The following is a 12150-nucleotide window of genomic DNA, read 5'->3' as shown; positions in this document are numbered from 1 at the left end:
GTAATTTTCAGGGTTTTGCACCCTATTTAAACACCTTAACCCCCATAATCTGGCTTCATTTCCATCCTCCATTGTCCCAAACCCTAGCCTCAAAACCCTAATTCAGTTTTGAGAGTTTTGAGCCAACTTTTATGCATTCTTGGTGATTTTGAAGAAGAAGGTGTTTGAAGAAGGAACAAGGACGTGTAGGAGGAGAGTAGATCCAGAAGTTGGTTTCATTTCTGGTTCATCTGAGATATAAAGCTCCTAACTTGTTTATAGCATGTTTAGATCTAGTTTTAGGATGTTTTGTTCATGTTTTGGTCCAAGTATGTTGGTTTTTGGATTTGGACCTCCATTGTGGGCAAACCCTTTAGATCTAGGGTCTTGAAGGGACTTAATGGCATAAAGATGCCAACTTTATGGTTATGGAAGTCCCATACAACTTTTAGACCATCTTTTTGGTCTTTTGACCGGCAAGTAATTTTTTATTATAAAAATTTAATTAATTTTATAACCGTATTTACTACGGGTTATAAACTAATTGTACATAAAAATAATATTATTTGACATGTGATTCGGTTAGCAAAGTGTTTTTTAATATAACCAGTAGAGTTCTATTTATTGAAATAAAACTTAAAATTAATGAAGCGAACAACACACAAATGGAGCAATTATGCAAAGCACATACAGCGAATTCTTTACCTTTTGTAAAACAGGAAAACAGAGATTACTAAAACAGAAGTGCTTCAAGTAAAAATAACAATCAAACATATGCATGCCTGCGGTTACACGATTCCAAACATGGAATGACAATCCTTATTATTTGGTTACGAGAACATCAAAAATCCTCGATAACCAGACAGCGAACAGATTTACGTACCCATGCATACTAATGACAATTGAAAATGCATTACTTCAATAGACTTTAAACAATGGGAACCAGCTGAATCTTGATCTCGCCAATAGTTACTTCATCACACCCTGTTCTCGGCACCAATGTCACAACAACAGAGTCATCACCTTCAGCTTCAATGTCTTCCAAGAGCTCCGTGATCCCGAACGCTGCCCCACTCCTCATAAACATCTTGTCGCCATGGTTATGTGGCAACTGTGCGAAACTACCAGCAAACTCACTATCAGCAGCGGTGGTCTGAATTCCATCGTCGACGTCGTTGACAAACACGTCAATCTTTAGAAACCGCTCAGCATCAAACGTGATTCCATTCACGAACAACAGCTCATTTGCTTTCTCCTTTTCCTCCTTGGTCCTGTTTGTAGCTGGCCTCTTCACTAGAACCTTCACTATCTTGTTTAACTTCAGCGGGAATACGATATCCTCCACCTTCTGCACGATTCCAGCAGACTTAGCAGCAACGTTCGCCCCCTTCGCATGTGCAGTCGGCCGACTACGGATCCATGGGATTGCTGACCTTTCGTAGTCATATCCCATCCGATTAATGTCTACACAGTCTCGGTTGTAGACACGTACAAGATTTTCATTCTCATCGTAAAACACGTATGATGCATTTAGCCAGTCGCCAGAGGTCGGATCCTTGTGTGTCTTCTTGTCAATATCTTTCCAGATTTGCCACATCCTGTCGACATTCGCATGGTGGACGTAAAAGAGAGGATCATATCCTGCGGAGTAGAAGTTCCCCATGTCTTCGCTGTTGGCCATCCTAGAATTACCCACCCAGCGGTGAGCCGCAGTGTGAACCCCAGCTTCTACGCTCCCAGCTACGTTGAACTCGCTCGCAAGAGGGTCATTTCCAGCTACAAATTCGCCACCGAAGAATCGTTTTGTATCAGTGGAGTTGGTGACCATCTGTCTGTACATTGAAGACAGATTAATCGCTATCTGGTCTATACAAGTGGCACCAGTATCTGCACCAGCATATTCAACATCAAAGATAGAAGGTGGGAGGTGTTTCGCATCCCTTAAAGGGTCAAACAGAGAGTTAGTTTTGCTGTTCTGTTCGAACATGGCAGGAATAACCATTCCAGTAGGGTTATCCCAGTTCCAGTAAGGTAGAGCGAAAGTTGGATCATTAATCAACTTCCCCAATATCTTCTCGTAGAAATAGAGGTACCACCGGTGGAAAGGAAAGAAGAGCCATGAGTTGTGAATCTGAAGTTGTAAATTCGGGTAACCACTTTGTTCTTGATTGTAACCACCGTTGCAATAAGCACAGTGAATCTTGCCTTGTTGCTTCCAGCTATGTGGGTGGTCCTCGGGGAGATCCTTCATGGCTTGAATTGCTTGTTGATACTTAGCAATGTAATCGGCAGTGGCTTTCTGTGCAGCTGGTCGAACACGAATCACAGGGTTTGAAGGAAGGACGTAATCCATTGGTTTGTTTGTTGAAAGCACCGGAGGGCAACACGCTAGTCCCCTTATAGCGTCTTTGCTGTTCCTTAGGTTTGAAGTCGCAGCAACACAGTCTGAAATATTGTCCGGAGCAGCGATGGGAATGCCAAAGGCTGAAGGAATGGTCGTCAAGTTGGCAGCGCCATAGAGACCTCCGAGTCCCAGGAGCAAGTTTCTCCTGTCTACGTTCTGCATTTCATGTGATGTTTTGGGTAGTATGAGCTTTGGGGTATCAGAATTATTGACGGTTTTGTCGTTGTTATCAGCGGGTGCATTGCATGAAACTTTGAAGCGATGGAATGGCTTAACATGCGAGGATGTTTTGGAAAATAAGGGTTTTTTGGTTGTGGTGGAGGTGGGAAGACTAGACAAGGCAAGAGAAGCCATCATCTATGGGTGGTGCTATAAGTCCTCTACTGAGGTCCCATTATATAGAAAAAAAATTGTGAAAAATGGGTATCGAGCATGTGTTTAACGTTGTTTTAGGGTAAATATTAATATTTAATTACACACAGTTTTAAATATGGACACATGGTGGTACAGAATTGGTTGAGCATTATTAGCTACGTACATGAATTTGGAAAAGATAATTCTTTTCAAATTTAATTTAGAACCCCTATATGCACTATATACAAGCACCCACTGTATTACTCATATTCTACATGTTTAGTCTAAAATGAGACTTGAACGGCACCTATCCGTACAAATTAAAATTTTGCTATGGATGTTTAGTTACAAATGTTAACAAAAGAAAATTAAAAAACAAAAGAATGATCATTTGGATTTAACATTACAAACAAATTAAACTATTAAACCGCACTTCATCAATTAAGCTTTAACTTGCTTTAATTGTTAACATATATATTTTGATTTATATCACCATTGGTAATGAGATTCAACTATACTTCTTATAGAGGGTTCAAACCTCTTTCTAACTAATGGTATTTATCTTTATTTACCTCTGATTTGAAAGGATTACTCTTTATTGGCCAAATCATTTTGGATTTAATGGTATTTATCTAAATTGAAATATGTGGTGTTGCTCTCCTATACATGCTTGTAATGTCTCTTTATATCGTTCTCTAGTTCCTTTGTTAGTTGTTTTATAATATCGATTGCTAAAAAGAAAAATATAATGTCTTGCATCACAACCGGATTTAGAATACTTCAAGAATAATTGAATTAACGTGTATCATACAATACTCAAAAAGTCATAAACATGGGCTTTGCCACGCATCCCAATGATACTTGGTCTAGTTTCTACTCGCCGGTTGGTAAGAGTCATAAAGTTGAATTTAATTTTCTTAATTTTGGAGATAGGCAAAGATGGCGTTATAGAAGATTTTAAATGTCCTTGCAAGTTGTAAGAAAGGACCCATGGAAGTCAAGAAGAAAGATAAATAGATATGGGTGGGACAATGGTGTACGTGCCTATATCTAATGGTCTAACGTTAATGTCATAGGGCTATTGACGGAGATGTAGTTTATTTTTGTGATACACAATATATATATATATATATATATATATATATATATATATATATATATATATATATATATATATATATATATATATATATATATATTTATTTATTTATTTATTTATTTATTTACAGTCTAGACAATAATACAACATAAAATTACCCATGCGAGAATATGTCTCTATACTTTATAGACTATCATCGCAAAACATAATTGAGATGTTATTATATAATAATAATTATTTTGATAATTATAAAAAGTTCAATAAATACAAAAAAAAAAGTTAAAAGAAGCAATACAGAAGAAATCTATCTCATGTTCGTAAACAAATTTCCAATAAAATTATATCAAGTTTAATTTGAACAATAAAAACAAAAACTTCTTTTTTTAAAATCGGATTTTAATAGTTGAACCGACCACCGGTCGAACTGATTTTCGTAAAACTAACCGACTCTCTTGTACGTATAAAAGTAGGTTTTGGCCTTCTAAAATCCTCTAGCACAACCGCTTCTCAGTTGAACGGATCAAAATTGTCAGGCCGGTCTAGTTTTCAGCACCGTGCTCTTTATTGTTTTTCACCATTATTCAAATTTTCTTTTACACATATTTCCAACCAAAAAAAAACTACTATTTATATTTTATCATATCTTTGAAAGACCAATTCCTTTAGTAGATTTTTATTTATAAAATTGCCTCAAAATACAATGAAATAGTATTAATTTGAAACAATAAAACGTTTAAACTAACCGTTACTAAATCCCACAAATTGCAATAAATTATATAAATAATTTTCGGACATAATGTCTCCTTCCATTGTATCCTATAACATATATCGAGTTTAATGAATTATTTTTTATTCAAATAGCCTCCCAATTGAAGATTGTGATGCAAAAAAAAATTGGTGGATCTCTAGCAACTTCAAACTTTATCCCCTGCAACTCAATCTCAATCTAAACTGGTAAATCATAACCAAAGGAGATCAACAACTTATAAGGTTACTGGATATTCAATTGATCAGGAAATCTATGATTATGTTAATAGGATAAATTAGAAGAAATAAAACAATGTAATATATGAAGGTAGATGAAATCCTATGATTATGTTAATAGGATAAATTAGAAGAAATAAAAGAATGAAATATATTAAGGTAGAATCAATATGAAGGCATCAAATGTATGTACATATTGTATGATATGGTTTCTTATAACACAAAGCTCCCTTTTTGTATATAAAATATAAATGGTATTTTAAACATTTTATTCATGGCAAGTAATAGCAATGTACTTTATCTAAGCCCATATAAACATCATTGGTTGTTATTAAGAGGTAAATTAATACAAAAAGGGGCTTAATATTGGTTGTAGGATGTAGAAAAATGTTGCGACAATACTTTTTGCATCAATATATATATATATATATATATATATATATATATATATATATATATATATATATATATATATATATATGCCAAATTTGGTAAAATTTTGAAATTACAATGTTGTAATATAAACGGATGAAAGTAAGTAGCTATGATAAACAAAAAAAAAATGAAAGTTAAAACACTTATTTGCAAATCATATATTTTACAGTATAAGCTTGTAATACGAAGAAATGAAGGCCAGGTTCTATATATATATATATATATATATATATATATATATATATATATATATATATATATATATATATATATATATATATATGTTTTCTGGATGTATCTTTTAATGTATTAACGTCGTTTCATTTGTTGTATGTGTTTTTATATGTTAGATAAATATAATAGTTGGGTGTGTGTCACCTATTTTTATTTCGAATAGTAGAGGTTCCACGGTTAAAAGTTCCGATCAGAAAAAGTTATTGAAAAATTTATCATATTGTTACAAGACCGATTTACATGCCTAGTTTTTAGTAATCATTAGTGTTTAGTAATATTAAAAATAATAAATGTCAAGTATAATAGATACGCGAAATGATAAATTTTTATTGAATTTAACCAAGTAATATAAAGACTGTGAATAATTAGAGGAATCAAACTTTCAACAAAAACTATTAAACAAAGTAAGTCTTTTTTTTTGATAAAAAAATATCATATTTGCAGATAAAATTAATTATACTAAGAGATTATAACCAACACCAATACACTTAAAACTCTTTTTTTAATTAGCGTCAGTATTGGTCACTTCCTATAAATGTCCACATGTATTTTGCCTTGAATGACCAGTAACTCACAGCTTCCATCCAAGCAAGTATAACAAATTCAACATCACTAATTGTTAAGCCTCCACATGCATTATGCCTTAAATGATCAGCAGAACACAAGTACCATCCGAGTAAACAAACACCCAAAAGGAAACACATATAAAAATTTGATTCCCATATCAATGGCCACTAAATACAACACACCAAAAAAACATCCTAAACACAATATGTACACTTTTGTACCTTAATCATGATCCCACACCAAGACACGCACCAAAACACCTTCACCATATAAGAACGTACCGTGTTTAACAAATTACACTAATGGTAAAACATTTCTATAGAATTCATTATGTGAAAGAAATTGAATAAACGACACATCTATTAACTCCATTACTACTAAAAAAATAAGTTGACATCATATAGGTTAGCATAAAAATCACCCATTTACATCCATATATATTCCATCATCATTTGTAATTGTCAAGAAAAAAAATGACCCATGTGACAAACAATTCTGGAATATATAAGAGGTAAACCGGTCAACATCAAAATTAGAACACCTCTTTTTAAATACATTTAGAGAACCTATATGAAGGGATTGACACAACAAATATTTAATCAATGATGCCATGTACACTTCCAGGAGTTATATACATCTATGAAAGGCTATTTAGCAACTATAGCCTACAGATCTACAACACGAGTGAAGTGATGAAAAGAAAAAGGAAATTGAAAGATTTACAGGGTAAAACACATGACAACATCCATGAAGATTTGCATGTCCCTCTGCATCCGACACCTACTGTGTGGCTACAATTATTTTTCCAACAAATTAATTTCGTGAGTACTAAGTAGTTTAAAAATTAAAAATATGAATTGATTGAAGAAAAAGAATGAGATAAGTACCTCCATAGAACTTCGACTTGAGATCCACCTGAAAATTAAAGAAACATAAGTTAATTTCAACATTATTTAATAGAATAAACTTAATTAAACCCATAACTGTTTAGAAACTTGAAAGAGAACGATAAAAGATGTCAAATTATTTTTTTCACAAGAGATAAATGTGTAGATCTTCCATCACAATCCATAATTTTTGCACAGAAGGAAACGAAAAACTCAATTTCTTTGAAATCCCGAGAATATCCTTAAACCTGTTCTGCAGAGGTATGATCTCAATAGAACTAAGTCTTTAAAAAGGTGAATCACCATCAAAGTTAAGAAGTATACAAGAATCAGAAAAAACAAACACAATAACTAAGAGTAATCCACTTTACATGTTTCATTGATGAAGAATAATTTCCACCTTCCCAATCCCCCAATCTGTATTGTCGTATACGAATCAATACATAGATTCAAAAGGTAGTAAGATGGAAAAAAGACAAGAAACCTATCAGTTACTATTCGAGCAAAATTCACTACCAAACAAAAAATTGTAATATTAACAAGTGATTTAAAATGAAATTTTATTAAAATTGTCATATATAATATACTTACCAATGGAATACAGCATGACCTTCACTAAGCTCCCCAGAATCAACTCACATACCAGGAGCAGGAACTGGTGATGGAAAAACAACAAATATATGCTTTTTCTGATCAGGGAACAGCTGCCCTTGCCTCCTCAACAAATCAACTTGATGATATTCAACATTTTGGGGATGTTTCCCTGGATGATAATAATATCTGTACGAATATGGGATGCAACTAATCCAAGCTATTATCTACATGCACACACCGGACATACCTCACATGTTATGTACCTAAAAGATCGTTAGGTTCAAATGGAAACCCTAGAACATAAGATTGGAGATAGAACAGTACAAAAACATATTGTATCAACGAAATAAATGGAAACTCACCAGCACGAAGTAAATGGAAACGTACTGTATCAACAAAAACGTACTGTATGCATCTTTGAGGTTGTACATCGCCAAATTTTGAGTGACGAATGCGGTCAAGCAAAAAAATTGAAGACCAAAACCTAACAATCAACCTTCGTTAACCATAACCCAACAAAGAAACAGACCAAAATTCAAAAAAACCACTAACTAATACCAAACAAAGACGAATTGCAGAAGAAATCGATGTAGGTTTCTGCCCAGGAGTGAGACATCGATTACGATCCATGGTGTAGAGTCGGTGACTGTGGTGGTGACACGCATGAAAAATTCGATCTTGCCACCGAAGCTTCAGATGGGCCCATTGTTGCCCCTTCCATTGCTGGAAAACCGGTTGCAGATGATGAACTAATGACCGGGTGGAGAGATGTTCGAGAATAAGAACTAAAAGCTCCAAACCCGGATTAAATTTACTTTTTTCCCCAAAATCGTTGATCGTGGTTGATCGTGGCGGCGGGATAGGGTTAGGGCTACTTGTGTGTGACAGAAAAGATGGACTTCCAGGGCGTCGATTGCATCTTCGGTGGAGACGGATGAGAAGTTTTTTGATGGCGGCTGTTGTGTGTTTAGGATATTAGGGTAAGGTAATACGTGTGTGTTTAGGTGATTAGGGTAAGGTAATACCGTGTAGTATAATACGTATACGATGTGGTGGTTATATGCTTAACATTATTGTACATGAGGTAATACCTATTGTACCTCTTAATTTTCAAGAAAGAGGCAATATGTTTAATAATATAGTAAAGATATATATATATATATATATATATATATATATATATATATTGTAGAAATTTATTCAATTTATTATTCTTTTTATACTATATAGGGGCTCCTTCGGTCCTTCATACACTACAAAAGATACAGTTATTATCGGCGAATAGCGGTGTCATATCAATTTGTCGCTGTTAAAGTTACTTATCGTCGCAATTGGTGTCGTCGCTAAAGGGCCATAACATGTATCCGCGTTTTCACTTTCTGATAACTAGAGTCATTCGATCCTGCTTCTAATCCAATGGTTGGGGTACTCCTAGAACGCACAACACCAATCCCGGCAACACAAAACGCCGCTAATGTGCTAACCCTATCGCTGCTAAATGTCGAATAAATGACGCGACAATAATTCCCTGTGAAGTTGTCAACGCTATTGATAATAATCGCCGCTAAAGCCCTTACGTCGCCGGTAAAGGTCGACGCAGTTAACCAAACAAAATTGATCACTTTTCCTTTTCTCTTCTGTTCCGCTCTATATCTCCTTCTGCGTTTTTTTTCTTTCCCTCTTATTCGTCAATTCCCAACGATTCAAGCCACCATCACATCGATTGATTTAATTACCGACCACAGTGAATAGGTACCGACAGGCAAAATATATACCACCGGCGACTGTGGACGGGATAGTTTCGGCGACTGAAGATAAATCTCTGGCCAGGGCAGGTATTTCTAGCTTATTTCCCTTTCCATTTTCTCTTGTAAGATCTATTTTTAACTTATATTAGTGATTAATTGCAAAAAAATGTCAATTTCAGTTTTTGATTTAGTTTCCCGGTGATCACTACCGGCAACTTCCACCACCACTGCACCATTTCTTTTATTTCCGCCACCATAGGTTCTATTTACTGTGAAATTCATGTTTTAATTGCAAAATATGTGTAGTTATATAAATTATGTGAAATTTGGCATATGTGTGCATATTTGATATATGTATGTGAATATATGTAAGTTTGGTGTATATATGTCAATGTGTGTGTGTTTGGTGTATATGTGGTATATGGATGTGAAATTTATGCATTTGTTTTAAGTAGGATGTTATTATCTATATATGTGAAAATATGTGTATTTGGTATAAGTAGGATGTTATTATGTGTATGTGAATGTATGTGTGTTTGGTGTATATGTGGTATATGCATGTGAAAGTTTGTGAATTTGGCATTAGTATGATGTTATTATCTATATATGTGAAAGTATGTGTATTTGGTATAAGTAGGATGGTATTATGTATGTATGTGTATTTGGTATATATGTGGTATATGTATGTGAAAGTATGTGTATTTGATGCTCTTATGTATTATGTGAAAGTATGTGGTTTTGATATAAGTAGGATGTTATTATATATGTATGTAAATGTATATGTATTTGGTGTATATGTGGTATATATATTTTTAAAATACAATGATATAATTGAAAAAAAAAACAACAACATAATATAATTGTTTAAAATACAATGATATAATTAAAAAAACAAAAATAAAATGTTATAAAATTGGGTGTAAGATGACAAACAAATAGTTATTTTCTAGGATGCAAGAAGCAAATAGTTGTTTTTTCTTAAAAACGTTTTTTTCTTCAATATTTACCAATTTGATTTTGATTTTAGGTCATTTGTTTTTAATATAATAATAAAATATTCTATGAAGCAACTAATAAGTTATGTTAACAAAAAGTTTATTTAACGAGTAGATATAAAATAAATGAATTATTTATAACTTTATTAAATATATTTTTTTTATTATCAAAGCCTAAATTTATCTGAGCATGGTCTATTTTTTCCTTTACTTATTAAATTGTATTATACTTATGTAAGAAAAATTGTTTGAAAATCCTAAAAACATAAAAAGAACGGACAATATATTTATTGGGCTAAATTGATTAAACGAATTTTAACTAACTTCAATGATTTTTAAAATGATTTTTAATAATTAAATGATTAACGACAACCATGTGCAAGAAATGGGAATGTATTTTGGTTTTTTGTCCCTAGTTTAAAAATAGTAATGTACGTTGGCATCATTAAATGCATGTTGATTTGTTTTGTGGTGATTATTTGTTAAAAGCTTTGCTAATTGGATTTTTGTCCCAAGTGCAATGAATAGCAATGTACTTTGGTTTTTTGTCTAAGTTTAAAAGTAACAATGTACTTTGGCATAGATAAATGCATGTTGATTTGAAAATTATGTTTTTGTTCCAAGTGCAGAAATAACATTGTAGTTTTGGTATTTTTGTATTTAAGTGTAAGAAATAGCAATGTACTTTGGTAGTTTTTGTTTATGTTTAATTATTTAACTTATAAGTTTATATAAGTTATTAATTATTATGTAGTTGGAAAATTTTCGAGCAATGCTAAACGACCCGGCATGTACGGATGAGCTTTATGCGTTTTTTCAATCGGGGAAAGATCAAGGAGGAAACGATGGGAACATAGATGATGGTTTGTCGGATAATCAATTTGTGTTTTGTATGTCACACTTTACTACTTGTCAAAATTGTAAAATTTTTGTAGTTTATTTTGGTATAAAATTAATTATAACAATATTTGGTATCTAATCGGATGCTATTATATATTTTCTTATGCATTTAATATCGTTATGTATCGGATTCTTTTTATACCCAAAATCATTGATTAAAAAAAGTAAAAAATGAAAAATGTTATTATCGGCGCCACTCTTACGGACGACATGAAGTATTACCGGCGACATGAGCATTAGCGACGATACGAAGTATTACCGGCCACATGAGCATTAGCGGCGACAATTGTCTTTACCGGCGGCATTTTGATCAATAGCGACAGAACAGTAGCGACGACTTTTTACCGGCGATGTGTCGCCGCTATTATCTTCACCAATGACTTTCTTACTCTTTACCGGTGACTTTGTCGCCGCTAATTACCTTTTTTCGTGTAGCGATAATATGTGTATCTATATATATATGTGTGTGTATATATATATATATATATATATATATATATATATATATATATATATAAATATATATATATATTGATTTATACATGTAACCCTAATTATGAGTTTCCATATTCCTTAGTATGATATCACATCCAGGTTGTGTATGCCTCCTAGCAAACAGGACCTCCAAGCGCTAACATGTAGTTTCTCGCTCTAATGTCAAAGCCGAGTATCTGGGGTAGTGAATGTTGTTGTTGAAACTGTCTGGCTAAGAAACCTTCTTCTTGAGTTATATTGCCCTCTTTCATGTGTCATTGTTGTCTTTTGTGACAACGTTAATGCCAGGTATTTATCATCCAACCGAGTACATCACCAAAGAAGCAAACATACATAAATAGATTAACACTTTATTATGGAACGTTATATGTTACTCTCTCTTATTAGTATCCATATATCTTTACAAAGGTCCTTCCTACACAACTTTGTCATAGATTTCAGAACTAGTTTGAACATTCGAGATCCTCATGTTCCA

At 33.2% G+C, this 12150-nt stretch overlaps 1 pseudogene across 1 annotated transcript; it reads right to left on the bottom strand.

The window, feature by feature from the left end:
• Positions 1-653: 653 nt before the first annotated feature.
• Positions 654-2770, bottom strand: LOC145072234 (polyphenol oxidase I, chloroplastic pseudogene; annotated as a pseudogene). Its single transcript, XR_013690953.1, has one exon. The product of XR_013690953.1 is annotated as a polyphenol oxidase I, chloroplastic pseudogene (transcript).
• Between the last annotated feature and the right edge of the window lie 9380 nt (positions 2771-12150).

The sequence above is a fragment of the Lactuca serriola genome, chromosome 9 (assembly GCF_051521515.1).
Source record: "Lactuca serriola cultivar US96UC23 chromosome 9, Lser_US96UC23_V15, whole genome shotgun sequence".
Lineage (NCBI taxonomy): Eukaryota > Viridiplantae > Streptophyta > Magnoliopsida > Asterales > Asteraceae > Lactuca > Lactuca serriola.
Note: the sequence above shows the minus strand (reverse complement) of the source record. Positions and strands in the feature narration are given on the sequence as shown.